At 46.4% G+C, this 27,572-nt stretch overlaps 1 protein-coding gene across 2 annotated transcripts in view; it reads right to left on the bottom strand.

Annotated features, from left to right (window-relative positions):
• OSBPL3 (oxysterol binding protein like 3) overlaps nt 1-26,575 on the bottom strand; it is a 190,542-nt gene extending 163,967 nt beyond the window's left edge. For both annotated transcript variants that reach the window (XM_047763555.1, XM_047763556.1), the window contains exon 1: nt 26,281-26,575. The gene's annotated coding sequence lies outside the window, so the exon portion shown is untranslated. The remainder of the gene's footprint in view (nt 1-26,280) is intronic.
• Nucleotides 26,576-27,572: the final 997 nt, after the last annotated feature.

Raw genomic sequence — 27,572 nt, 5'->3', positions numbered from 1 at the left:
CCGAGACCACCGTTTTCATGGAAGCAAACAAAGGAGCTCTGGTGTGCAAATGGACAGCCTCTCAAGCCAAAACACTGCCTCAAACCCCAGGAGTCATCTAGCTGCTTGATTAAGTTAGTAAACATCTGTCTAGTCAAACACTTTGGATTAATTTTTTTTGCAAATTATCTTTTTTTTTTTTTTCGGTCTTTTTGCCATTTCTTGGGCCGATCCTGCGGCATATGGGAGGTTCCCCGGCTAGGGGTCGAATCGGAGCTGTAGCCACCGGCCTACGCCAGAGCCACAGCAACGCGAGATCCAAGCCGCGTCTGCAACCTACACCACAGCTCACGGCAACGCCGGATCGTGAACCCACTGAGCAAGGGCAGGGACCGAACCCGCAACCTCATGGTTCCTAGTCGGATTCGTTAACCACTGCGCCACGACAGGAACTCCCTTTTTTTTTTTTTTGCAAATTAAGATATCTTTAGACATGAAGTTATTATTTATTCCCTGCACCAAGAGAGAGACTAGTACTTTTTAATTCTTTCTTCATAAGGATGTCAAACATTTGCAGTCAAACCAAAATAGCTTTAGAAGTTCCACATGATGAATGTCATTACAGGTACTCTTATGCCAGGAATCATTTACGCTACTTGAATTCATACGAACACAGTCACCAGAGACCCGTTTAAGCTGGGCATTTCTGCTCCAAAGAAAGGATGCAGACAAAGAGCACTCTTACCATTCCAACCATATTATTATTACTATTGTTATTATTATTATGGTTATTATTATTATTATTTTTGTCTTTTTGCCTTTTCTAGGGCCGCTTCCCACAGCACATGGAGGTTCCCAGGCTAGGGGTTGAATCGGAGCTGGAGCCACCAGCCTACACCAGGGCCACAGCGATGCGGGATCTGAGCCATGTCTGCAACCTACACCACAGCTCATGGCAACGCTGGGTCCTTAACCCACTGAGCGAGGCCCGGGATGGAACCCGCAATCTCATGGTTCCGAGTCGGATTCGTTAACCACTGCGCCACGATGGGAACTCCCCCACCGTATTATTGCTCAGTGCTGCCTGGACAATTCTCTTACACAGACCAGAAAAAAAAAGTGGGGGGGGGGCGCAAAGAGGCAAGTCCTGCCAATAAACTTACATTCTACCCAAACAGCAAAAAGAACAAAAAACTTGGACCCTAAGCAAACAAACAAATCATTCTGCATTGAAGACTATCTTCAATTTCAAAACTGGAAAACGTCTTAGTGGGAATATGACCACCAAACTATGTTACCTAGAAAGTCCTTCTAGACAGGCACTCTCTTTCCGTGGACTAGACTCTTGCTCTGAACGTGCCAGTGGACGTCTCTTTTCTCTACCTGTATGCACTTCTTCCCACAAAGATGCTCCTGGTTACGCGATTAGTCAAGTAGCATCCATCAATTACTCGGCCACTACCTTCTAAGATCTCATCTCTCATACGCGCATTCTGCCTCCCACAGCTACTTCCTCTGGCCCCTCTTCATACACAAACGCAATACATTTCGTTTCATGCTTCTTTTATCTCCTCTGCTGCTTCTCTCCACTTCCTTCCACAAACCCACACTGGGCCCCTTATGCTTCCAACACTCAAGCACTCTTCTGCCCCTGGGCCTTTGCACATCCTATTTCACCTCCCTATGCCGCTCTTTCCCCAGACATTTGTGTAGTCTGTGCTTCCTCTATCTCTTCAAGCCTCTGCTCAAATGTCATCTGATCAGAGAGGCTTTTGAGGATTCCATGTAACATCAAAGAGCAAACCATCCCGCCTACTTTCTCTTAGCCCTGCTTTCACGTTTTCCATGGCACTTAATATCACCTGGCATATACATTTGCTGATAATGCAAACTCCTCGAAGGCAAGCCTTTGTTCACTGCTGTATCCCTGGGACATACAGGGGTCCTGGCACATTGGCGACCCCTCCGTAAATGTCCACGGAATGAGTGTTTTTGAAAACACACAGACATCAAGGTGCCTCAGCACAGCCACTGCCGCGCAGCTCCGCACCTGTGATCACAGATTTCTTCTCACAGACTATCTGTTGGTCCTGCAGAGAAAGCCCTGCACTTGCAGCGCCATCGTCCAACCTCCAGCTCACCAACTGGATGCACCATCTGCCAACTCTGACCGCGTGATCCCCACTCCGTATCCCGGACCGCCAAGAAACAGGTCCATTTCTACCAGGCTTTGACTCAATCTTCCAGAAGAGTACTGATTGACTCCTCCAGGATGAGAGCCACCCAGAGGCCGACACCTAGTATGAACTCAGGGCTCGATCCTGTTGCCTGCAAACCCAGTCCGTCATATAAAGGCTTCAGTGAAACTGCTCTGTGACTGAAATACCGCAAAGCCTGTCCCAGGGCGACCCCTGACCCAGCCTCGAGGGTACCAAACGGGATCCCAACTAACCAGCCCTTTTCTGAAATGCTGAGATATCTCCACATCTGCAGAAGCTGCCAGTGGGCAGACTATCTTATCAACGAAGGTATCCAGCCACTCAGATTAGAATATCGCTTAAAAAATTCTTCATCAGTTTTCCCTCCTCTGGCTTTATTTCCCACCTGCTTACTCCATGTATTTGTTGTTACGAAAATGGAAAGGTAAAACACTAGAATATCTATTGCTGTTTTCATGACTTCTCTTAACTATCAAATGAGCAATCTTCCTTTATCTGTCTTGTACATACAATGCATACATTTCTCATAGAAGGTTTTTCTGTTTACAAAGTTGGTCTCATTGTTAGAATTAAAAGTTTCAGATTCTTTGTCTTCTTCCTTGTGAATCTGGCCTTTTTTCTACATTTTGTGATCATTCCCAGCTGTCTTTTAGCTCCTAATATAATTTCTTTTATTGCTTTTTTTTTTTTTTTTTGCTTTTTAGGGCTGCATCCACAGCATATGGAGGTTCCCAGGCCAGGGGTCGGTCGAATCAGAGCTACAGATGCCGGCCACAGCCATGCAGGATCCAAGCCGAGTTTGCAACCTACACCACAGCACATGGCAACACTGGATCCTTAACCCACTAAGTGAGGCCAGGGATCAAATTCATCCTCATGGATCCTAGCTGGCTTCATTAACTGTTGAATCACGAAAGGAACTCCTCCTAATGTAATTTCATGTTAACAATCAAATTTTACTTTTCGGTGAAGATACACTGTTTTGTTCCTCTTTTTTTTTTTTTTTAAACTCTTTCACCCCCTCAGCCATTACTTTCCTCTCATACAGCTCCTCTGGTGTGTTCAAATTTTGTTCTAAAATAGGTTCTCTTACAGTTCCTTAGTGGCTCAGTGGGGTTAAGGATCCTACATTGTCGCTGCTGTGGCTCTGGTTACTGCTGTAACCACAGCACGGGTTCAATCCCTGGTCTGGGAACTTCTGCATGCTGCAGGCCCAACAAAAAAAAATGTTTTTAAATAGAATTGGTTCTCTTTGTTTGTTTGTTCTACTGAATTTCTAGTTCCTGAATTTATGGTCAGCTCCACTCATTGCAGTGCTGAGATCTTGAGCTGACCTGTTCATATTCTTTCACATTTTTTTTTTGTCTTTTTGCCATATCTTGGGTCGCTCCTGCGGCATATGGAGATTCCCAGGCTAGGGGTCCAATCGGAGATGTAGCCGCCGGCCTACGCCAGAGCCACAGCAACGCTGGATCCAAGCTGCGTCTGTGACCTACACCACAGCTCATGGCAACGCCGGATCGTTAACCCACTGAGCAAGGGCAGGGATCGAACCCGCAACCTCATGGTTCCTAGTCGGATTTGCCAACCACTGCGCCACAACGGGAACTCCCTTTCACATTTTTTTTGTTGTCCTTATTGAAGCTTTGCCCCCCCCAATATTAAATACTCAATAGAATATTCCAGCTGAGCATCAGAATAACTGCAATAAATCATATTCTATCTGCCTTGCCTGCTGCTATGAAGGTCAAATAAGACCAAGTATTACTCAAACCATTCTAGAAAGTTCCAGTGTCTATATCTGAATTAGGCCCCTTGCTCCTGATAAAAGAGGAATTTAATACTCTGAAAGGAAATGCTACTGAAGCAACATAATGCACTCATGTGGTCTCTGCCGAGATCCTGGCAGAACAGACACAAAAAGAAAAAATTTGCCATCATCACCTAAGGTTTGTGAGACACAAATTCTTCCCATCAATTAAAAAAAAAAAAAAGATTCCATTTCCACATTTCCAAAACAAACAAACCCACAGGTTGCATTATGCAAAAACTTGTCAAGCCTTTAATCACCTCCTTCTTAATGAATTTCGCCTTTTTCACTCAGCGATGGAGTTTGAAAACAAGCTCTCATCTAGACTGAACACCTTAGACTTGATTGCAGCAGGAATGCGGTACACAGGTAAAAATCCAGGTAAAAATTGCTAATAAACACTTCTCAAATCACTAAGATTCAACTGCTATTAATCAGTACTTACTCAACCAGCTTAAAAATACTCTAGTATTTTTGCCTTTTGTCCTTTTAATAAAATTCTAGTGAATGAAGGTATTCCTTAAATGACACACTCAACATTCTCAAATCTATTATAAGCCGCTAAAAGATTTTGCGCCGATCGCTTAAATACCTAAGTCTTAGCTTTATCATTTGTAAAACAGAAATTAAAACTGCTTTCTCAAGTGACGACTGTGAAGATTAAATAAAGGTATCCACTTGAAAGAATTCATAAACCCTAACAGACTATGCAAAAATATAATTGTTCGACTGCAATTCAAAGCCCTCTATGAATCTGATTTCCTAATTTTCGTGGAGGGAGCCCAGTTATTTACTTTGATTAGGTAGCACATTCACATGGTTGAAGATTCCAAGGCTGCAAAAGGGTGTCCAGTAAAAAATCCTTCATTCCTTTCTGCCAACTATCTAATTCTCCTCTCAGGAAGCAACCAATGTAATCAATCTCATTTTTTTTTTTTCAGATGCATGTGCACTTTCCCCCAATTCTTCTACAAACGCTATCATACTATTCACTATTTTATATGTTCCTTTATTCTGGCTTAACAATATGTCTTGGAGATTGTTTCATATCCTTACGTCCATAGAGAGGGAGCTCCCCGATTCTTTTCATTGGCTGCATGAAAAGCCATTGAATGGAGGAACCATGATTTATTTAACGTCCTACATTCAGGGTATTTCCAATTGTTTACTGCTACAGTCTTTGCTCGTGTATGAGCATATCTGCAAGGTGCATTTCTAAAAGAATTGCTGGGTCAAAAAGCATACACATTTTCAAATCTGAAAACGACTGCCACCTTGTCCTGCATAGAGATTTGCAGCAATTTATTCTCCTTCCAGCCATAAATGGAGACCATTTCTCCACACAATTGTCAATAGAATCTTCTGTCAAACACTATTGTTGAATCTCAGCCAATATGATTGCAAAAAAAAAAAAAAGACATCACTGTATGTTTTAATTCAATGTCCTCGTGAGGTTTTTTTTTTTCCTTTTTTGCTTGACAGCCTCTCTCTGAATAGCAAGAAAATGTATTTCTCTCCCCTTTACTTCCTGTCTCTCCCTCTGCACATCTGACGATCCAGCCATTCTGAAATGCTAGCTACTCCTCGAATGGGCTACATTTTGGGAAATGCCTGTTCCTTCCACCCCTAGTCACAAAAATGTTGACCGTCAAGTTCAAAGGCATTTCAGTGTGTATGAAATGTTCCTGTATTCCTCTCAGAGGACTGAACCCTCCTTCGGGGCACTCAGGGCACAGTTTTAAAGCTTTATAATAGCATCGTTTCACTCTGCCATGTACACGTATGAGCTTCGTAAAACGTTGAGACCAAATTTTCCATCTTAGCATCCCTTACGACGCCATCCAACCCACTCGCTCACTCAATGTGAGATGAAAGAGCAAATAAGAAATTTTAAAATGTGACTCTCCAATTGCATATGTGTCCTGAAACCTTCCAAAACGCTATAAATCTAGTGATGGGGACAATAAAATATAGTAACACTCTGGGGACTTGCTCCCTGGCCTAGAAGTTCATATCGCAGCTTAATTAATGCTACTGAATCCCTCGTCTAAGATTTTTGTTTAATGTTATTTAACACTGAAATCCTGGTTGTGACTTAATGACTGAAGAACATAAGCAAGACCAAAATTTTTTTAAAGCAATGTATTAATGGCCAATAAACCCATGAAAAGGGGGTTGGCTTTTTTTACTAATCAAGGAAATGCAGCTTAAAAATCACAAGATAGAATTAAACATCCAACAGAATGGCCAAAGTGAAAAAGGGAGAAAATGCCAGGTGTGGCTGTAGATCGACCAGAACTCTCATACACAGGAGAGGAAAGCAGTACGACCACTTTGGAAACCTATCTGGGGAATCAGCTAAAGTCACACAGATGCTAATCCTGTGTCCTGGAAATTCTACCCCTAGGTATATCATATATTCGACTTCTTTTTTAAAGCATACTTTTTTTTTTTCTCAAAAAGCTATGTACAAGAATGTTGGCAGCAGCATTCATTGTAACAGCCTAAAATGGGAAAAGCCTAAACATTTATCAACAGCAGAATGGACAGACCAAGGTATTCACACAGCGGAATTCTAACAGGGGGAATGGACAAACTACCACCAAAATGCGAGAGAATCTTACAGACCCAAAGAGTCTATCTGATTCCATTTATATAAAGCCCAAAACCAGCAAAGCTAATCTGATGGTGTTAAAAATCGGGGGCGGGGAGGTAGGCATGGGGACCGGTGACCCCACGAGGAGGCTCCTAAGGAGCTGGTAACATCCTGTGTCTTGATCTATATGCCTGGTACATAGATGTGTTCATCTTGAAAAAACTCATTACACGATATAATTGTGCTTTGTATACTTTTCTGCAAGTATGGTACCTTTCTTTCTTTATGTAATTTTTTGCTTTTTAGGGCCTGCCCCTACAACACATGGAAGCTCCCAGCCTAGGGGTCAAATCGGAGCGACAGCTGCTAGCCTACACCACAGCCACAGCAACACAGGATTCAAGCTGCATCTGGGTCCCATACCACGGCTCACAGCAACGCCGGATCCTTAGCCCACTGAGTGAAGCCAGGGACCAAACCGGCATCCTCGTGGATACTAGCTGGGCTCGTTACCACTGAGTCACAGTGGGAACTTCCAAGTATGGTAGTTTACCTAAAATAAGATAAAAGTGGTAGGCTAAACCTCCAAAACGGAATATATTCCTTTTAAAATATCTTTCATGGCACTGTAAATCAACTATAATAAAAAAAATTTTTAATATCTTTCATGGAGTTTCCTTATAGTACATCAGGGTAAGGATCTGGCGTTGTCACTGCAGGAGCTCAAGTCACTGCTGCGGGGTGGGTTCCACCCCTTGGCCTGGGAACTTCCACGTGCCTCAGGTGCAGCCAAAAATAACATAAAATATAACAAAATACCTTTCATGAATAAATGTTTTTTAAACATCATGGTGATTGTTAGCCTCTTGCAAATCCAACTGACCCAAGAGCCTACTGTCAAAAAAAGAGCCAGAGAAAGCAGTTTTCAATTTCTAAAAACAATGCAGGAGTCACAGTGGTATTCAGCATGGTTTAACGGAGGGAAAAAATGAGGTGACCACAAGAGATCCGCTTCAGGGAAAAAACAGAGATTGCAGAAAAAGACGAAAAGAAACAACCTCCTCAAATTGGTACCAAAAATAACAATTACTCTTAAATGAAAAAAAAAAAAAACCCACGACTATTTATTACAACACAGATATGTGCTTTAGCACCCGGCTTCTCTCCCAATATTATTTTCAAACACTGCACAACAAAGACAGAGAGAGCGCCACGGGAGTAGTAATTAATGGCAAACGCAGGTGTCTGAATAGAGGGAAACCAAGGCAAATGAAACACAAATCCTTCCACCTCATTAGTCTTCTAAAAACACCCCCATAACACAAAGGCATGCCCGACTCATGTAGAATATAAATGAATGAGAAACCCAATCAAAATGGCTTTTGTGAATCTTACCCACAGCCCGGACAAATTTTGGAGATTTAAAAACAAGGGGAAAAAAAAAATGGATGGCACTGAACTAGGTGAGCAGTGCTTCAAATAAACACAGGACGTGGACAAAATAAAATTAACACATAGTAAATACCATTGTCGGTGTTGATGGAGACAGATTTTTTAAAAAACTTTTCTATTTGGGAAATACAGAAATAACAGGCCATCTGAGGCTGGTGAGCAGACCCAAACACCTGTTCTCTTCTGAACTTAGCAGTAATTCTTTTTTTTTTTTTTTTGGTCTTTTTGCTATTTCTTGGGCCTCTCCCATGGAATATGGAGGTTCCCAGGCTAGGGGTCGAATCAGAGCTGCAGCCACCGGCCTACGCCAGAGCCACAACAATGCAGGATCCGAGCCGCGTCTGCAACCTACACCACAGCTCAGGGCAACGCCGGATCCCTAACCCACTGAGCAAGGGCAGGGACCGAACCGGCAACCTCATGGTTCCCAGTCGGATTCGTTAACCACTGCGCCACCACGGGAACTCTGCAGTAATTCATTTTTAACTTGATCTCAAAAAGGCAGTACAGCAAAGGGAAAAAAAGACTGGAAGGCAAGGCAGCACCCAGAGAGAGGTGACTTTGCAGCCAACTTTCAACTTCCTGTCGTAAGAGGACGCACCAAAAAGATGATTAAAATTCTCGGATAACCCATAACAGTTCATGTAGTTCAAGATCCAAAACTGGTTTTGCACAGAAATGTCACCGAGGAGGCAGCCCCTCCAAAAAGAAACAAGAAAAAAGATGCAATGCTGTCAAACTTTGTTTTCTCTCTCTCTCTCTCTTTTTTAGGTCTGCACCTGCGGCACGTGGAAATTCCCAGGTGAGGGGTCAAATCAGAGCTTCAACTGCAGGCCTACACCACAGCCACAGCCACACAAGATCCGAGCCACATCTGCCACCTACACCACAGCTCACCGCAATGCTGGATCCTTAACCCACCCACCGAGGGAGGCCAAGGATCAAACCCGCATCCTCATGGATACTAGTCGGATCTGCTTCTGCTACGCCACACAGGAGCTCCCTGTCAAAGTTCTAATTACATTTCTTGAGCTTATCTCGCCCACCTTCAGGTAAAGGTGCTGATAAGCAGGGAAATTTGCGGAAGGTAGTTGGCAAGAAGGAAAGCAAGCAAGAGATGTGAATAATCAAAGTTTCAAGTAAGTTTTTTTTTTTAATCTAGAACTAATGATTCTTGGCCCCTTTTTGCTGTTTGATCTCGGTCCTGAGCAGACTGTAGCTGAGTTCACAGCCGGCTGCCTACACCCAAGGATGTGGGTGGGGTGGGAGTTCTGAACGAGGCATGGGCATCGAGCGGCAGAAGAGGCACAGGATGAGAAGTCCAGAGCACCTGGCCTTGACACCAGCTGTGTATAACCCGGGATAAACCATTTCACCTTCCAAGGTGCCTTATTTTTAAAGAGACAGGGCCAAATGGATCAGTGTTTTTCCACTGGGGGTGGTGACTCTGGTGGAAAGTGACATCCATTTCGTGGACCAAGACCAACATTAAAAACCTGATTCCAGGGCTCAGCAGGAATTATACAAGGTGAAGCTAGAGCACCATGTAGTGCCAGGAAGTAAGGATGTGCTCCAAAAAACTGACAATGATGGGGTGATAGGTCAAAGGGCCATAGGCGCTAAATGAAAGGACACCTCCTGGGTAAGGCTGGAACAATTTGAGCACCAACTAAAGTCCTATTGGATCATAACTCAAAGTATAAAATACCTGTGAATCCATACTGATATAAATACTGATTAACTGAATACATAAATAAACGGGAAGAGACAGACAACCCCGCCATGCAGAATAACACCAGGCTATGGAGAAGGTGAAATGCAACTCCCCCCTCCTTCAGTGTGGGCTGTGGGAAGAGTAACTTTGTGGTAGGGAAAGCTGACAAATACCACCTCAGCCAGGCAGTCAAGGTCAATGTGAACCGTGATAAAACATGTTGCCGCCATGCACCCTCGATACGATGTGATAAAGGGTACTTTACCTCTGCGGTCCTCCCCCCCCCCCGCCCCCAAACCCGTAACCCAAGTCTAATCATGAGGAAAGCATCAGACAAACCCCAGTCGAAGGACATTCTACAAAATACTTGGCCAGTACTCCCTGAAACTGTCAAGGTCATCAAAACCAAGGAAAGGCCAAGATGCTGTGCCAGCCGAGAGGAGCTGAACCAGACACGATGACTAAACAGACTGTGGAAACCTGTAGGGGCTCCTGGAAGAGAAAAGGGACATTCTGGAAAAATGAAGAAAAGCTGGATAAAGTATAGATTTAGATCCTCATTGTGTATGAGTATTGGTTCACTAACTGTGACCAATGCACTTTACTAATCTAAGGGATTAGTAATAACAGGGGAAACCGGGTGTGAGGCATCTTGGATCTCCCTGCACCATATTTACAGCGTTGCTATAAATCTAAAACTGCTCTAAAATGCAAAGCTGTTTCTGTGTTGGGGGGTGAATAAAACAAACCTTGAGGGCTATGAGAGCAGGCGATCTCTAAGCCTTCACTGGCCACGGAGAAGGAACACTAAAGCTACGCCAAGAAAATCTAGACGCAAGGCTTGGCTTTGCTATTTGCCCCCTGGCTAAGTCACTCACCTTCCCCGAGGACGTCAGTGTGATTTACAAGGTTAATACCTGTCCTGCCACCTCACGAGGTTGTTTTGTTGTGAGAAGCAAAGTGTATTAAAATAACCTACCCATGTGGAAAGCCTATGAAAAACAGGGCGGTAATGAGAACCTAACGAGAACCAGAAATCTCTGATTCCTGCCCAAATCAGAGTGGACTCTGGGCTGATGGAGACTCAGTCTTTTGCCCGCTGCACCAACACTTGGGTTTTCAAAGGGGTCCCTGGACCAGCAGCACTGGCATCATGCGAAGACTTGTTAGAGATGCAGAATCTCGAGTCCCACCGCAGGTCCATGAAGTCAGAAACCCTGGGATGGGGCTCAGCAACCTGTGTTTTAATAAGCCCTGAAGATATTCTGGTGCTGCTTAAGTTTAGAACCGCAGAGAAGTCAATAGGTAACGGCTGAGTCCCACTCACAGGGACCACACTCCCCCAGCCAGCTTCCTGCTCAACTAGCAATCACCCAGTTCTCATGCCCTTGTGGCTAATTCTCACGCCACTGCTCTGAGAAAGAAGGAAAGCCAGTGCTGTCCACAGGGAGGGAGGGAAGTCCATGACGCACTGGGCCTCAGCGCAACTTAACTGGCTAGAGCGAGACCCAAGGACGTGGTTATTTTGCCCAACTCATCTGTGAACTTCTTAGCAATGAAGGGAAGTGACAGCATCCTCGGGGACCACATGCCACACATGTTACAGAGACCCAGACTCCAACATCCTGTCCCTCTGGTTCCTGGCACTTGGCAGACAAAGCTGTCTTAATCCGTGGGTCTTTTAATTATTTTTAATTGCAGATATATAAATACCCATCTAGGAGTTCCCATTGTGGTACCATGGGTTAAGGACGCAGCATTGTCTCTGAGGATGTGGATTTGATCTCTGGCCTTGCTCAGTGGGGTAAGGATCCAGTGCTGACCCAACGTGCAGCTTAGGTGGCAGATGCAGTTCAGAGCCAACGTTACCCTGGCTGTGGCGGAGGCCGGCAGCTGCAGCTCTGATTCAACTCCTGGGCCCGGGAATTTGCATATGCCACAGGTGGGGCCGTAAAAAGATATAAAAATAAAATAAACAAACACCCACCTACATGTACCTATGAAAATTAGACCTTTCGATGCCAGAGAACAAAAGAGGCTCCTAGGCCTTTAATCAAGGAACAAATGATGCAGAACTGAAAATAACAAGTTGGAATGCTCCACCAGCCCTGGGATCAAGGACTAGAAAAACAGGAGTTACAAGTCAGGAGTGCTATGTGCTAGCAGGTTGGCATGAAGAAGTCCATGCCACCCGTTTTCTGAATCATTTTAGGCCACAGCCATCATCCTGTTCCTGACACCTCATTATTGGTATTATCCTGAATGATACACACACAACAAACAAGGCAACACTGGGCTAGAGAAAGACTGAGCTGAAAGCCTCGTGAGGGTGGAATTTTATACTGTTTGCACAAGTCTATTTGCAAGGTGAAAGAACGGCTGGTACAAACACAGCATCTCTCTAAAGAACCGAGGCAGGATTGGCGTGTCTTATGAGACAGGAATGTTCAGTCTTAGCTTATGTCATAAATCATATACATAAAAATTTATGTCAACAAATAATCCTTCTCTCATTCACCTTGACTTTCCTTATCCCCCATCACAGTCAGCTGGGAAATACAGCCTCCATCCCATAATTGACTGACAGGTAAAAGGAAGGAAGATAAGCCATAGGCCAGCACGCAGGCAAATGCAGGTGGAGTCAAAACCCCAACGGAAGAGTGAAGTGGCACTGGCAGTCCCTGTTGGGGGACACGCTGAAAATCTGTCGCCCCAGGCCATTGCCACGATCTGTCCCAAAGTTGATGGGACTCTTTCCCGTCTCCTACCGCCCCTCCTCCCCATCAGTGAACACACAGGAAGGGCTCCAGTAATAACAACATTTTGCATGTGACCGCCAGCCAAAGTGACGAGCCCACATTCCCTCCTACTTCACACGGCCCTGAGCAGCTCATGGCTCCTCTTCTGTCCGAACCGCCTTGACCTTTCAAACCTGTCCACACTGCAGGGTCCTGCTCTACTAACATCCCTCCCAGCGGCCCTCCCCCACTCACGGGCGATCACAGGAAGAAGACCCCCCCCTCCCCATAGACAGGCTGTGGGCATTAAACCAGGCGATGGCCTCTCAAAAGGTACTGAACAGAGGCTCACTTTTTTTTTTTTTTTGCTTTTTACGGCCACACCCAAGGCATACGAAAGTTCCCAGGCTAGGGATCAAACTGGAACGGCAGCTGCCAGCCTACACCACAGCAACACTGGATCCACGCCACATCTGCGACCTACACCACAGCTCACAGTAATGCTGGATCCCTAACCCAATGAGTGAGGCCAGGGATTGAACCCACATCCTCCTGGATAGTAGGTGGGCTCATTTCCACTGAACCTCAATGGGAACTCCTACCTACAGCTATTTTATACTCTGCGTATTCAATAAGCAACGTGTTTGTTTTCTTTGCACAGTGATATGAAAAGCTTCCTCTGTTAGATTCTTTTCACCTCCCCTGTAACATCTAATAATTCCAGCACCTGTGGCCCTTTGGAACTGCAGTCTTGCTCTATGTGGTTTTTCATTTCCATTTCATACTTGGCATCTCTTAAGGTATGGGAAAACGGGGGGGGGGGTCTCGGTTGAGACAGTCCTCTCAAGACTTGAAGTTGGTTGGGGGCAGACACTAGAACACACTGCCCTCCGCAACTACTTTGCTCACTTTTCAGCTAGAGGTTCCGCAGACCATGCAGGTAAAACCAAATCAAACCCTAACCCTGCAATGAGGGCACACACGACGGAACTCTCGTGGCTCCCTTTTTGGAGACAACCCATAAATGACAGCCACGATGGTTATCACTGGAAGGTGCTACCCTTTGTGACGACTAACCCTCCCCTACCTACCCCCTGGCTGGCAGTCCCCAAGGTACCACATGCATCCCCCCTTCTCTCCTGAGACCTGCCCAAAACGTTATACAGGTTGGGTCTCCCTTGGAAACCTTCTCACTTGCCCACATTTCAACAAAACTGCCAATCCCCAGGAATGATCCCCAGCTTTGCCCTCTCTTCTGAGTTATCTGCCCTCCCTCCCATACACTTCGAGCCCAGCGTGTTCCAAACTGAAAGCATCCTTGTCCCCTAAAGTCTAGCCACTTTGCTATTTTCTTCTACAGTAGTCAGTGGCACCCCAAATAACAGTCACACAGGCCTGAAACTCTCGGGGTTTGGGGTCTGCTCTATGTATTTACTGCGGAGTAAGTACTACTTGTACTTGGAACAAAGTTCCAAAGATGCCATTTAAATCTCATACCTGTCTTTTTACCCCCCATTCTCCCTTCCTTGGAGAATCTGATGTTACCAACTTCTTACACAGACTTGATACACAGGGGTAGCAGTAAACGTTTATCACCCAGCTCTCTGGAAAAATAAAAATGAAAACCCAGGAGTTCCCGTCGTGGCACAGTGGTTAACGAATCTGACTAGGAACCATGAGGTTGCGGGTTCGGTCCCTGCCCTTGCTCAGTGGGTTAACGATCCGGCATTGCCGTGAACTGTGGTATAGGTTGCAGACACGGCTCGGATCTTGCGTTGCTGTGGCTCTGGCATAGGCCGGGGGCTACAGCTCCGATTCGACCCCTAGCCTGGGAACCTCCATATGCCGCTGGAGCGGCCCAAGAAATGGCAAAAAAAAAAAAAAAAATTAAAACCCTGATTTGTTTCCTTGGCTGATTTCCATGCTGTAAATACTCCCATTTTAGCCAATTTCTTTTTTTTTTTTTAATTTTACTGGCATATAGTTGCCTTACAGTGTTGGGTTCGTTTCAGGTGTACAGCAAAGTGATGGGGTTACATATACATGTAGCCATTCTTGTTCAGATTCTTTTCCCATATAGGTTCTTAGAGAGCACTGAGTAGATTTCAAACTACCGCCCTAAAGTCACTGGCCAAGGAGCTGGGGAGAGATACACACAACTGGTTTCACAAGCTGGTGCAAGCTGGCTTCAATCACCCGAGCTTATGTGCATGTGTCTCTATACACAAATGTGGGCGTGGTTATGTACATCCACGTGTAAAATACATTTTAGTATGAATGTGTTCTTACTCAGATGGAAGTATCTCATCCATACCTTGGTACAGTGGTATACATGCCACAAACCTATGTATTCTACACTTGGCTCTTTCCCCCCACCCCCCGGTCTTTTTAGGGCCACACCCAAAGCATATGGAGAGTCCCAGGCTAGGGGTCCAATATGAGCTGTAGCCGCCGGTCTATGCCACAGTCACAGCAACACAGGATTCCAGCTGCGTCTGCTGCAGCTCACGGCAACGCTAGATCCTTAACCTACTGAGCGAGGCCAGGGATTGAACCTGCAACATCTTGGTTACTAGTCGGGTTTGTTAGCCACTGAGCCATGACGGGAACCGGAGCTTTTTTGTTTGTTTGTTTAACTTAACAATAACCTCAGAGATTGTTACCAACCAGTAGATGTGGCACTGCCTCATTTTAAACTGCTCCATTATTCATTAACCAGTCCCCTATGGATGGACAATTAGGTTATTGCAATCTGTTATTTATTCAAACAATGCTGCAAGAAATAACTCTGCACATATATCACTGTGCACATTTACTTATCTGTAGGATAAAATTTACAGAATTGTTACGCTGGTTCAAAGGGTGCATGTGTTTGCAGTTTTAATAGATACAGCCAAGGGCTCTGCACAGAACTTGGACCAATTTACACTTCCAGCCACCATGAATACCTGTTTCCTCAAACCTTTGCCAAGAGTGTTGCCATGGTTTGTGACATTTGCCAATCTCATAGGTGAAAAATAGCATCTCACCCAAGTTTTAATTTGCCTTCTCTTTTCATGAATGACGTTAAGCTCTTCACATGTTTACAAGTCATGTGTATGCCGTTTTGGAAACTATCTGTTCAAGGCTGTCATCATTTCTGCTGTACAACAGAGTGACCCAGTCATACATACTGGGTCATACATATCCATTCTGATTCTTTCTCCACACAGATGATCACAGAAGGCTGGGCAGAGTTCTCTGTGCTGTACCGCAGCTCCCTGTTGGCCAGTCGGCCCATATTCCTCAGTATGCATGTGCCAGTCCCAAACCCTCAGTCCATCCCCCCCACCTGCCCCCTTTGGTAACTAAGTTTTTCAGTCCATGAGTCTATTTCTGCTGCAGATAAGTTCATCTGTATCCTTTTAAGCCCCTCTAGGCTTTGACAGTCTGGGATTCTTTAAGTGGAAACAACAGAAAACATTCTGGCCACTGAAATAAACCAACAAAAAATGTATTGGGAAAATATTAGTTTCAGGAAATAGGGTTGGGGGGAAGGTGCTGGAGAGGCAGCCCTGGCACAGCCTCACAGGACCTGAAGCCAGATGACAGCAATGCCGTGTAGACAAGAACAGTCGTGTCAGGACACATCCTTGGCAGCAGAGTTTCCACCACCCTTGGCACTGGACCCAGATTCCAGAAAGAGGCATCTGACTGGCCCAGCTCCCGGGGCCACCCACAGCCCAGGAAAATGGGGCTCCTCATTCTGGTCCCAGCAGATCCTCCAAAGGCAAGAAATGATCCCTCCGATGAAAATCAGGACGGGTGCATGGATGCTGGACAACCGAAGAGCAAGTGATGCTCCCCAGCTTCCGTCCGGCCATTGGCAGACTGTTATGATGAGAGCCACCTCAGCGATTCTTGGAACATCTACTGAGGGGGGTGTAAGAAGAGCATTGAACCTGGCACAGAGGAAGCGCTCCAGCTACTGGCTGCCATGCGTTGTAAGCACATCGCCACCTTCAAAGGGAGGATGGGTCTCTCATGACCCCAACAAGCTCCAAACGACACCCCAGTTATTTCCCTGTATCCGACAAACCTGCCTGAAGCAGCTCTGAACCTGTGAGACAAACCCAAGTGGGTCTTCCCCACACTGGTTTTTTACGTTTTATTGACGGATATAGTTCATTGACAAGGCTGTGCGAATTTCTGCTGCACAACCAAGTGACCCAGCCATACATAGACACATATCCGTTCTCTCTCAGACTCTTTTCCCACATAGATGGTCCCAGAAGGCTGGGCAGAGTTCTAGGTCCCCTACAGCAGGTCCCCAATGGCCAATCGCTCCACACAGCTCAGTGGGCACACATGCCCATCCCAAACGTTGCCCACACGCTTTGAAACCTTCAAGGACCCTTCACCCCCTCACGTCAGAGGCTAGGCAACCGAGCTACACTGGAATGGGAGCCAGCACGTCATTTTAGGCCACCGCTACGGCCCGGCCCGAAAACAGGCTGTTCGATCTCATTCAGTTTCCCTTACAAAGGTGGAAGAAACTCAACTCTGGATTCAATTCCCAGCCGCAAAGAAACACACCTGTGTCTCCCAACACAGTAACTCAAAACCTCCAGAGAGGAGTTAAACCTCTCCTCCTCCTCAGTCCCACCCGGCGTCCTGCAAGCAGCAGAGACACACAGAAAAGACAGGCCTTCCCACCTGCCGTGCTCCTCGGAAGACTTCCGGCTCCACCGTCTCTTTCCTCCCCCTCCTTCAGACCCTCGGCAGCCTGAATCAGGACCCACAGAAAAGTGGAACTTTCCAGAGTCCCCATCAACATTCAGCCTCATTCCCTTGGAGCCCCCAATCCTCCTTGTAATGAACAAATTCTCTGCGACCGTTTAAAATCTAAATGCTAAGCTCCCTGAAGGGAGGTTCCACATCTGTCTGACTCATCGCCATGTGCCCCATTCTCAGTCTGGTGCCCCGCGCATGGTGTGTACTCCGTGAACACTCACGCAGTGTGTGTACCAACGTCACCCTGCACGGAGTTCCCATCGTGGCGCAGTGGTTGGCGAATCCGACTAGGAACCATGAGGTTGTAGGTTTGATCCCTGGCCTCGCTCAGTGGGTTAAGGATCTGGCCTGGCCATGAGCTGTGGTGTAGGTGGCAGATGCGGCTCGGATCTGGCGTCGCTGTGGCTCTGGCGTAGGCTGGCAGCTCTAGCTCCAATTAGACCCCTAGCCTTGGAACCTCCATTGGAACCTCCATATGCCTCGGGTGCAGCCCTAGAAAAGATAAAAAAATAAATTAATTAAAAGAAAATCATACTGCATGCTTTCATTCTAAAGAGGCATTCACTTCAAGTTTAATAATGTTTGTGAGATCAAATATATATATATATTATTTAGCTTTTGCTTCTAAACTTTTCAGATCAACACCCACCACAAATGACTTGGGGAGGAATATTTGTTTTTTAAGACTTAGAGTACAACTTTAAATTTCTCGTATTACAGCATTTGATATCAAGACAAAAAACAAGCATTGGGAATCTATGTTAGCAGGGCTGCACCTACAGCATATGGAAAGTCCCAGGCTATGGCTCCATCTGAGCAGCAGCTGCCAGCCTACACCACAGCAAAGCTGGACCCGAGCCACGTCTTCAACCTATATCACAGCTCACAGCAACGCCGGATTCTTAACCCAATAAGCAAGGCCAGAGATCGAACCCAAGTCCTCATGGGTACTAGTTGGCTTCGTTACCGCTACGTCACAACAGGAACTCCCAAGCATGGGAAACTTTAATAGCACTGCCTTTTAATACACAGGTGACGAATTGCTATATTGAGATGTGTTTGACCCACACATTCAAGAGCAAACAGATTTTAATGCTTTAAGCAGAGAGTGTAAAGAAGAGAATAATTTGATTTTACATTAACAGTCAAAGATCCTCTGATGATTTGTTGAGTTGCTCGTTGCAGTTTAATTCTAGTCTGCTTTATACTCAAGCTATTTTCAGTTCAGGTCCACTCTCTCGCACACTCAGAAATCAAAGATGAGAAAGAATATCCTCTGGGGCCATTTGCCTACGCCCCCTCGGAGAGCTGGGTTTATTACCTCGGCTGTTCCTTTGTGCGTAAGCCCAGACACCTGGACAGCCACAGAATGCTCATCTAAAGAAGTGTGATGGGAAAGCAATTTGTTGCTCAGCTTTAAGCCACAAGTGATTATTATCCTCATTTCAGAAGCATTTTCCAGGGGTCCTGGGGAGTCTAGAAACAATCAGAATCTGGCTCCCAAACAAACAGATTTAGGCAGAGTGATTACGAAGCAAATCCAAGGAAAATTCAATTTCAGGGTACAAACAGTATGACTAAGAACAATGAAATTACCACCGCACTTCCCATATTTCTCTAAGATGAAGAAACTATTTCATCAACTTCAAAACAAAGAATCGGATAAAGAACTAAAGGAGCAATTCTACTCCTTTGTGCTGCTATCCCATTTACTACAAGAGAATTTTCAAATCCTTGCATAGATTAGGCAGGTCTAGGAATCATCGTGAAAGGCTACAGCCTGCATGCTGTAAGCTTCTACAAAAAAATCATCTTTGAAAAAAACCCAATATTTCCCAATTTTTTCATACAAGAGGAATCCTTTATGAAAAATATTTGGCTCCAGACTTTTAAAAAATTCAGGTGTCTTCGATGTAATTTGCTACGAAAAAGGTTAAACATATACAAAAGTATACAGCAGCATCCTTCAAAAGTAACATGAGTCATATACGCTATTTGAACTTTTAAGTAGCCAATGACAAAGAGTATAAGTGAAATTAGTTTTAATTATATAGTATCACAATACATCCAAAATATTACCATTTCAGCAGGTAACCAAAATTACACAGTCTTTCACACTCACAGCACCTCTCTGTAAGGATCAGCCACAGTTCAAATGCGCCACAGTCAAGTGTGGCCAACGGCTGCCCCAGGGGACAGCAGGTATGGAGAACCCCATTAAAAACCCCATGAGCTCATCACCCTGCTTCGGGTAACTCACCAACACCCTTGTTTCTTCTACACTCCGTCCCCACCCACAGGTTGCTTTAATGCAAATCCTGAGCGAGTACCATTGCATCCGTGTTCGAATTGCCTTGATCATCTCCTAATAATTTTTAACCGTGGATTTGTTCAAACTGGGATCTAAACAAGCAACTGTGAGGACCTCTTTCTATGTATGTATTATTTTTTTTTTAGGACCGCACCTGCGGCATATATAAATTTCCAGGCTAGGAGTCGAATTGGAGCTGCAGCTGCCAGCCTACACAACAGCCACAGCCCCGCCAGATCTAAGCCATGTCTGCGACCTATACCTCAGCTCGCGGCAACACCAGACAGGAGCTCTTTGCAATGATGACAATGGTTTTTGATGGCACCAGCACAACGGGAGTTACACTTTTAGTAAAATGCTTTATTCATTACGTTGTTCATTACACATCTATCTTGTGCCAGGTCCTGGTGTAGCCCCAACACACAACAATGAACAAGACTTTCAAGGGAACTTCTGGTTTAATTCCTGCCTACACATTGTTCAGGGAAGTTGGGGGGGGGGGCAGGGGAGACAGTTCCAACTGGCAAATGGATTTTTTCTTCTTTAACCAATTTTATTTATTAATTTTATATATATTTTTTTTCATTATAGCTGGTTTACAGTGTTCTGTCGATTTCCTGCTGTACAGCATGGTGACCCAGTTACACATACATGTATGGATTCTTTTTTCCCACATTATCATGCTGCCAAATAGATTTTTAAAAAGCGTGGTCTAGGAGTTCCCGTCGTGGCACAGTGGTTAACGAATCTGACTAGGAACAATGAGGTTTCGGGTTCGATCCCTGGCCTTGCTCAGTGGGTTAAGGATCCGGCATTGCCGTGAGCTGTGGTGTAGGTCGCAGATGCGGCTCAGATCCCGCGTTGCAGTGGCTCTGGCGTAGACTGGCGGCTACAGCTCCAATTCGACCCCTAGCCTGGGAACCTCCGTATGCCACAGGAGTGGCCCTAGAAAAGGCAAAAAGACAGAAAAAAAAAAAAAGCATGGTCTATGCAAACAATGGGGTGTTATTAGGCCACACACACACACACACACACACACACAAAAATGAAGCACTGATTCATACTACCACAGGGATGAACCTTGAATATAACATGCTAAGAAGCCATATACAAGACTACATAGCTTGTGTGATTCTATTTTTGTGAAGTGTCCAGCACAGGCAAATCCATACAGACATAAAGTCAATTAGTGGTTTGGCCCATGGGTGGGGATGGGGTGCTCATAGGTGCAGGTTTCTTTGGGGGATGATGAACTGTTCTAAAATTATTCTGGTGATGTTTACCCAACCGTGAATATACTAAAAACCACTGAATTATATACTTTGAATGGGTGCATTGTATGACATATAGATTATATCTCAACAAAACTGTCATTAAAAAAATAACTGGATCAAGTGTGTTACAGTCACACAATGGAATACTATCCAGTTATGATATAAATGAGAAAGTTCCTTTAAAAAAAAAAATACCAGTGACCCACCCTCCTAATCCTAAACCACTTGATTGAGAAACCCTGGAAGTGGGGCCAAGGTAGGGAAACATTTCCAACGATCCCTAAGCAATTCTAACGTAAAGCAAATGCGAGCGATTGGTCTCAGGGAAGATTCAGCCAAGTGAAGGATGGTTACAAAACAATGTAGCTACTCCCCCCAAAACAGGTAGGCACAGAGTGCCATGTGTGTTTTCAGAACTTGCTGGGTGGTTTTGTTTTGTTTTGTTCTGTTTGGCCTTGCCCATGGCATGTGAAAGTTTCCAAGCCAGGGATCAGACCCATGCTTCAGTAAGTGACAACAGCAGACACTTAGCCAAGCCACCAGGGAACTCCACGTGTGTTTTCCAACTTCAACCTGGAGGCAGCAGAGGAAGGCGTTCTACAAGTGACATGATGCTGAAATGTGATGGATGGGCGGGAACTAGCCAGGTGAGTGTGAGTGAGGAGGAAGACATTATAAAGAAGACAGAAGATTATGCAAAACTGGGAGACACATGATGCCTGGCCCTGGGGACACAGGCAGAAAGCTGAATTTAGTTCCATGTGACAGGAACACACAGCCAAGGGGTGAGCTATGAGAGGGAGATGATTCATAGAAGATCTAGTAAATCAGGGTTAAAATGTAAAATATTCATTGACCAGTAAAACATTGACAAAATTTTTAAATTCCATAACAATATTAATACATTAATAACATCACCATATGTTGAAAAAATAGTGTATATAAGATGTAAGATGTTTACCCTACAAACAATGTTTGTTTTGTTTATGGGTTTGAGGTCTCCCTGCAATGTCTGCAAGGTGAAAACAACCAGAACAGGTGCCCCTCATGATTTTAAATAATTGGGATTTCTTTTTTTTTCTTTTTTAGTCTTTTTGTCTTTTTAGGCCTGCACCCAAGGCATATGGAGGTTTCCAGGCTAGGGGTCCAATCAGAGCTGTCGTCACCGGCCTGCGCCACAGCCACAGCAACTCAGGATCCTTAACCCACTGAGCGAGGCCAGGGATCGAACCCGCATCCTCATGGATACAAGTCGGGTTTGCTAACTGCTGAGCCACAACAGGAACTGTGTAAATAACTAGGATTTCTATTACTTCAGCATATACTGCTGAAGGTACTACCCGACTGTGGATCAAAAAGGAGGAAACAAAACGCTATATTCCAATTACTTTTTCCATAGAATATCCTCACAGAATATAGCCAAATATAACTATTTCTATTCTCTTTCTCTCTGTGCACCTACTAGATAGGATACCAGGCTTAGGGACAGGAAGGATAGAAACAGGAGGAATGGATACTAATCCTGCCTTCAAAGCATTTTACAATCTAGCAAGGGAGACAATACCTTTAAATAAATAACTAGGCCAGGAGGCACCGGGGTGGAGGCGCACAAAAGAAGCACTGTGTTGAAGAGAAGAGAGAAAGCAACACCATCAGCGGGCAGAAATTGAACTGGGGACTTGTGGGCACGGGCAGAACGTGTTTGAATTCAGCCTTAAAGACTTGAGGTTTCACAGGGAGAGACCATGCAGGAGCTTTCTAGGCAAGAGGAGCATCTAGGCAAAGGCAAAAATGGCCTGCTGCTAAATACAGCTCAGTCGGCCAGCGCACAGCACTGGGGAATCATGGTGAAGGCAGGCCCTGAGCCCAGGCTGCGGGATCCTGACTTAGGCTGAGGAGTCTACCTTAGATGAGGAGAAAAAGCACCTGGGGATTGAGTCCCAGCTCCACCTTGTATTAGTTGTAGTTGCAGACCTAACTTTTCCTAGGCTCATCTGGCGATGAGGCGTATGGTAAGCAGTGCTTGCTTTGGTGTTGCTGAAGATTAAACACGATCTAATTCATGTACAGGACTCATGACAGTTCCTGGCACAAGAAGGTCTGCAGCTACTCTGCTGTTATTCATATTATATTTATTATTAACTCTATATGCCACGCAAGAATTTTTAGCACTATAACGACAGGACCTAAAGAATTTCCCAGACTACAATATGCAGGCAGGACTGGGAGGCAAATTTGCCTGTGAGCAGCGTCAGGACAGACTGCAGAGTCCCAAGACCCCGCCTGAGCTAAGACACTGCCGGGCCAACGGCAAGGGATGGGTGTGAAAGACACTGAGGAGGGGAGAGACAAGAGCTGCTGAGCAGAAACGTGGTCTGAACAGCAGTGACTGGGACGTCAGGAAGAATGCTTCCAGAGCAGGGGGTTAAAAGGCTGAGGAACAAGATGCAGGCAGGAAAGGCATTTGCAGCCAACTATAAACAAGCCTTAAGTATGAAGCCTCCTTCAATTTAGCCTCCACGTTCCCTGGTGGCCCATGGTGCCATCATTTCTGTGGGCGTTCTCCAGTACTCCTCCAGCCCTCCCTAGAGTACTCCTGCAGTGGAATTAACAACTAAGAAAATATGGTGCTGGAGTTACCACTGTGGCACAGTGGGTTAAGAATCTGACTGCAGTGGCTCGGGTTTCTGCAGAGCTGCAGGTTCCATCTCCGGCCCGGCACCATGGGTTAGAAGATCCGGCTTTTCCACAGCTGCGGCTCGGATTCAGTCCCTGGTCCAGGACCTTCCACATGCCATGAGAGCAGCCATTTTTTAAAAAAAAAAGGAGAGAAAATATAGACACACAGGATAAATGAAACGATGGGCTACCCAGGTCTTCATGCAAAGGAAAAATGTGATACTATCCTTTAAACTGGGATAAAGTAGAAGATTAAAGGGTAATGATTCCTTCCCACCCTCTAGTGTGCCATTAGCTCTCAGGTGGTACCATGACACACTTAGCTAACTTCTCGTTGCCCTCAGTTTCTCTACAAGAAAACAGAGTTGCAGTGTAGCTAAAAGGCTGTTGCAGAAGCTTCTGGAACTAACAGTAGTTTCTACGTCTCCATTCTATACAGGTCTTTCACTGTTTCCTTAAGAGGCAGATCATATTACTGCGTACAGAGTTCATTGACCATAGTGGGTAAAACTCATCACATGTCTCTTTAGATTTATGTGAAAGCAAATTTAAATATAGTGAAAGGGAGAATTTCCTTTCCCTCTACATCAACCAGGCCCACAAACCATAAACTCAACCACAAAAAATCGATGGCAATAAAAATCTCAACAATTCAGAAAATGGGACAACCAGCCACTTGATTTTGGCAGTGGAGAGTCTGTAGCCCGACCTCAGATGGTTTTAATATATTGTATCACTGAGCACTCCCAGAGTGAGGGAACAGCTAATTAGTGGGAGCAGAAGACATTTCAGGATAGTGAAAGAAGCTCAAGATTTAAAGTGAAAAAAATATATATTAATAGAAATCTAGCTCAGCAATCTGAGCTAGACCCTGGACAGCTTCATGAACCCAGGTTGCAGTTTCTTCTTCTGCACCATGGAGATAACCTCACAGCACTGCCAACATGATAGTGAAGATGCAAAAATCTAGACCATGGCAGCCTGGTAGTATCTAGTTTAACAGCATAATCATTAGCTATGATTGAAACTAAATCACAATAATGATAAAACAACTAATCTTTTGGCTACGCAATAGCTTTTGCTTTCAGCAAAGCCAAATGTCTTGGCTATAGTGGTGGAAAGCACATTTCAGTTTCTTGGAAGCAGCCCAGCACAAGAGAGAGAAAATGAGCTGGAATTTTCTTCTGCCAGGATAATCTTGGGAAAATTGATTAACCTGCTGGAGGCTCAATTTCCCATCTGGTTAAAAATACCTAGCTAATCAGACTCTTGTAACATTTAATGAGATGATCTATACAAAGTTCCTAGTATACATCCAGCTCTTAGCAGGTGTTCAATTAATAGCAGTGTTAGTATTTGTTCGATTTCCTAATAGAAAAAAAAAAAATAAGGTAAATAAACATCAAAACCAAAACCAGCTATCAGATCACCACTCCTCATATGTGACAAAGAAGTTTTCATCATTCACTCTACACATCGTTCTTTGGTACCTACTGTGTGTCAGGCACTGTTCTTTGACCTTGAGGATGGAGTGGTGCACGAGATAGAATGGTCTCTGCTTTCTGGAACTTCTACTCTAGCGGCGGAAAGCAGACAGTAAACAGCCCAGGAGCTAATTTGAGAGAAATGAGTACTATGGGGAACGCCAGACAGGGTGGTGAGCCAACAGGTTGGTGGAGCGGATGGTCATTAGGCCTCGGTGCATTTCAGCGCAGGCCTGCTGAAGTGGTCTCCTTGGGCCAGAAGGGGGACCTCATCTTGTATGATGCTTGAGGGTATAGCGTAAATCAGAAGTTAGACCGACACCTTTATGCATCTGTGAATGATTCTCTTTTGTAGGCTAGGCTGCAGCTTAAAATATTTCTAAATGCCCTCATCCCAGTACTCAAACTCTGAGGATCAGTGCAACACAGGGCGGGGAGGAGGGGGGGATGGCTACAGATACACCTCGACACAGTCCCCAGACAAATCGCAAGCGACAACTTCTCAGTTCCATCAGGTCAGAGTCCTGACTAGGGAGGAGGCTGGTAGTTTGTGAGACGGAGAGAGGGAATGCAAGTGTCCAGAAGGTGGCTGGCAAGTTGCATTACCAAAAGAGGGAGGCGCGCGCCCTGGCTTAAGAAATACCCGGACGATCTACGACAATGCCCATCTGGGACTCCAAAAGCTGCAAGAGCTTCCCAGAGAGCTGGGAAGGAGGAACGTGCCCTCAGCCCCCAATCGGGGCACCGGGGAGCGCAGGAGGCCGGGCGCGGGCAGGAGAGCAAGCCCCGAGCCTAAAAGGCCAGCGCCGCCCGGGTCCCCCCAGAGAGCCCCATCCCGCGGATGTGGTGAAGCCTTAGCGCTCGGCCCAATTCAGCTGGTTTCCTGTGCCTCTCGCCTCGGGCGCCGCGCCTCCCGGCTGCCCAGAACAGTCTCTCCGCCCCGCATCCTCCGGCGCCGGGACCTGGCCTCCGTGCCTTCTTGCCACCAATCCTGGTCACACCGCCCCTCCTAAGGACGGCACTCCAGGGTGGGCAGCCTTCGGGGCCCTAATCCCCGAGAGGCCGGCACCGCGGGCGATCTCCCCAACTCGGGACTGCCCCCACTAACCGACTCTTCCCTGGGGCGACAGGAGGCCGACTCCAGTCCTGCCGAGACGCGGCGCCCCCCAAACCACAGTCCTTCCGAGCCCGCACCAGCGCCCGGCCCCCACTACACCCCGACACCATTCGGTCGGGCGTCCAGGTGCTTACCTGCGCGCTCTGCCCCAGGGGACGCCGCCTAGTTCCCCGGTGCCCGACTCCAGGGTTCGCCCACACACGCAGGAGGCAAACCTGGCTTCTCCGGTCCCCCCGCAACGCGCAGCTACAGCAACAGCCTCAGGAGACAGGGGCGCGGACCGCGACTCGCCGCCAGCCGCCCGGCCGCGCCACGCACGGGCAGCCTGGCGCTCGCCACCCCCTGTCCCGCTCGAATCGCAGACGCTGCGATCGCAGCTCGGGTTCCCAGTACTTTGCCCAGAACTTCTCCGCGCGCGCAGCTAAGCAATTAGCGGGAGGTGGGGGCGAGGAGGAGGAGGAGCCTGCACCCGCCCCGGGGCGGGGCAACACGGGGAGGGTGGGAGGGGTGGCAGAGTGACCCAAACTCTCACCAATCAGGAGTCGTCCCCGGGAAAGGAGGTGGGGAGATGCACGGGAAGAAGCGGACTGATTCCGCGATGCAGTCAGAGGAGTTGGGAACCCCAGTTCCCCACAGGTGCGAGGTCGGGAGGGAGGTGAGAGCTGCTGCTGGGCTCAGGGAAGGGGTTTCCGCCTGCCCAGTGCGCTCCCTTGGTGCTCAATAAATGTTTGTGGAGCGGCGTTTCCGGGCCAGGGAGGGAGGAAGAAGCGAGGACAGCGCGGGAGGGGCTGGTTTAAGGACAAGGTTTCTGGGGGCACGTTGGTCAAACAGGCAAAGAGGACTCCACCTCCTGAGGAAGTCGGACCGAGGCAAAGGGATGGAGAATGGAAAAAACATGGGATGACGGAGAGCAGAATCCGCGTGGGACCCGGGCGGGAGACTGCGACTCCAGCATCCAGAGGCAGTGGTGCAGATGGTGCAGGGTCCCAGGAGAAGCCCCGAGGGGAATGTGGTTGGTTATTCTATGCAGTTCAGTCGCCAGTTAGAAGAGAGAGAAAGCATCACAGTTAGAATTAAAAATGCAGGAGTTCCTTGGTAGACGAGAAAGCCCACCTGACTTGACTGCCCGCTCCCTCCTCTGCCCCCTTTGATCCTAGCGGGAACGAAAGCAGTTGATCACCTGGGCTCAGTGTGTCGGATGCCGCAGGGGGCGCGATGGAAAGGGAATTCACATTTACTGAGCGCCTACTGTGTGCTCCCGGAGCAGCTGTGAGCTCGAAGCTGTGCATAATGGCACCACAGGCTCCTGCTCTCCTGCTTTCCTGCTTTCGCTTTAGTAGGGAGACAGACCGTGAACAAAGAAGAACACCTGCAAATATAAACAATCGAGAAATGCCTAAGATCTGTGAGCATTGAGGTAATTGCT

The sequence above is a fragment of the Phacochoerus africanus genome, chromosome 16, assembly GCF_016906955.1.
Source record: "Phacochoerus africanus isolate WHEZ1 chromosome 16, ROS_Pafr_v1, whole genome shotgun sequence".
Taxonomy (NCBI): Eukaryota; Metazoa; Chordata; class Mammalia; order Artiodactyla; family Suidae; genus Phacochoerus; species Phacochoerus africanus.
Note: the sequence above shows the minus strand (reverse complement) of the source record. Positions and strands in the feature narration are given on the sequence as shown.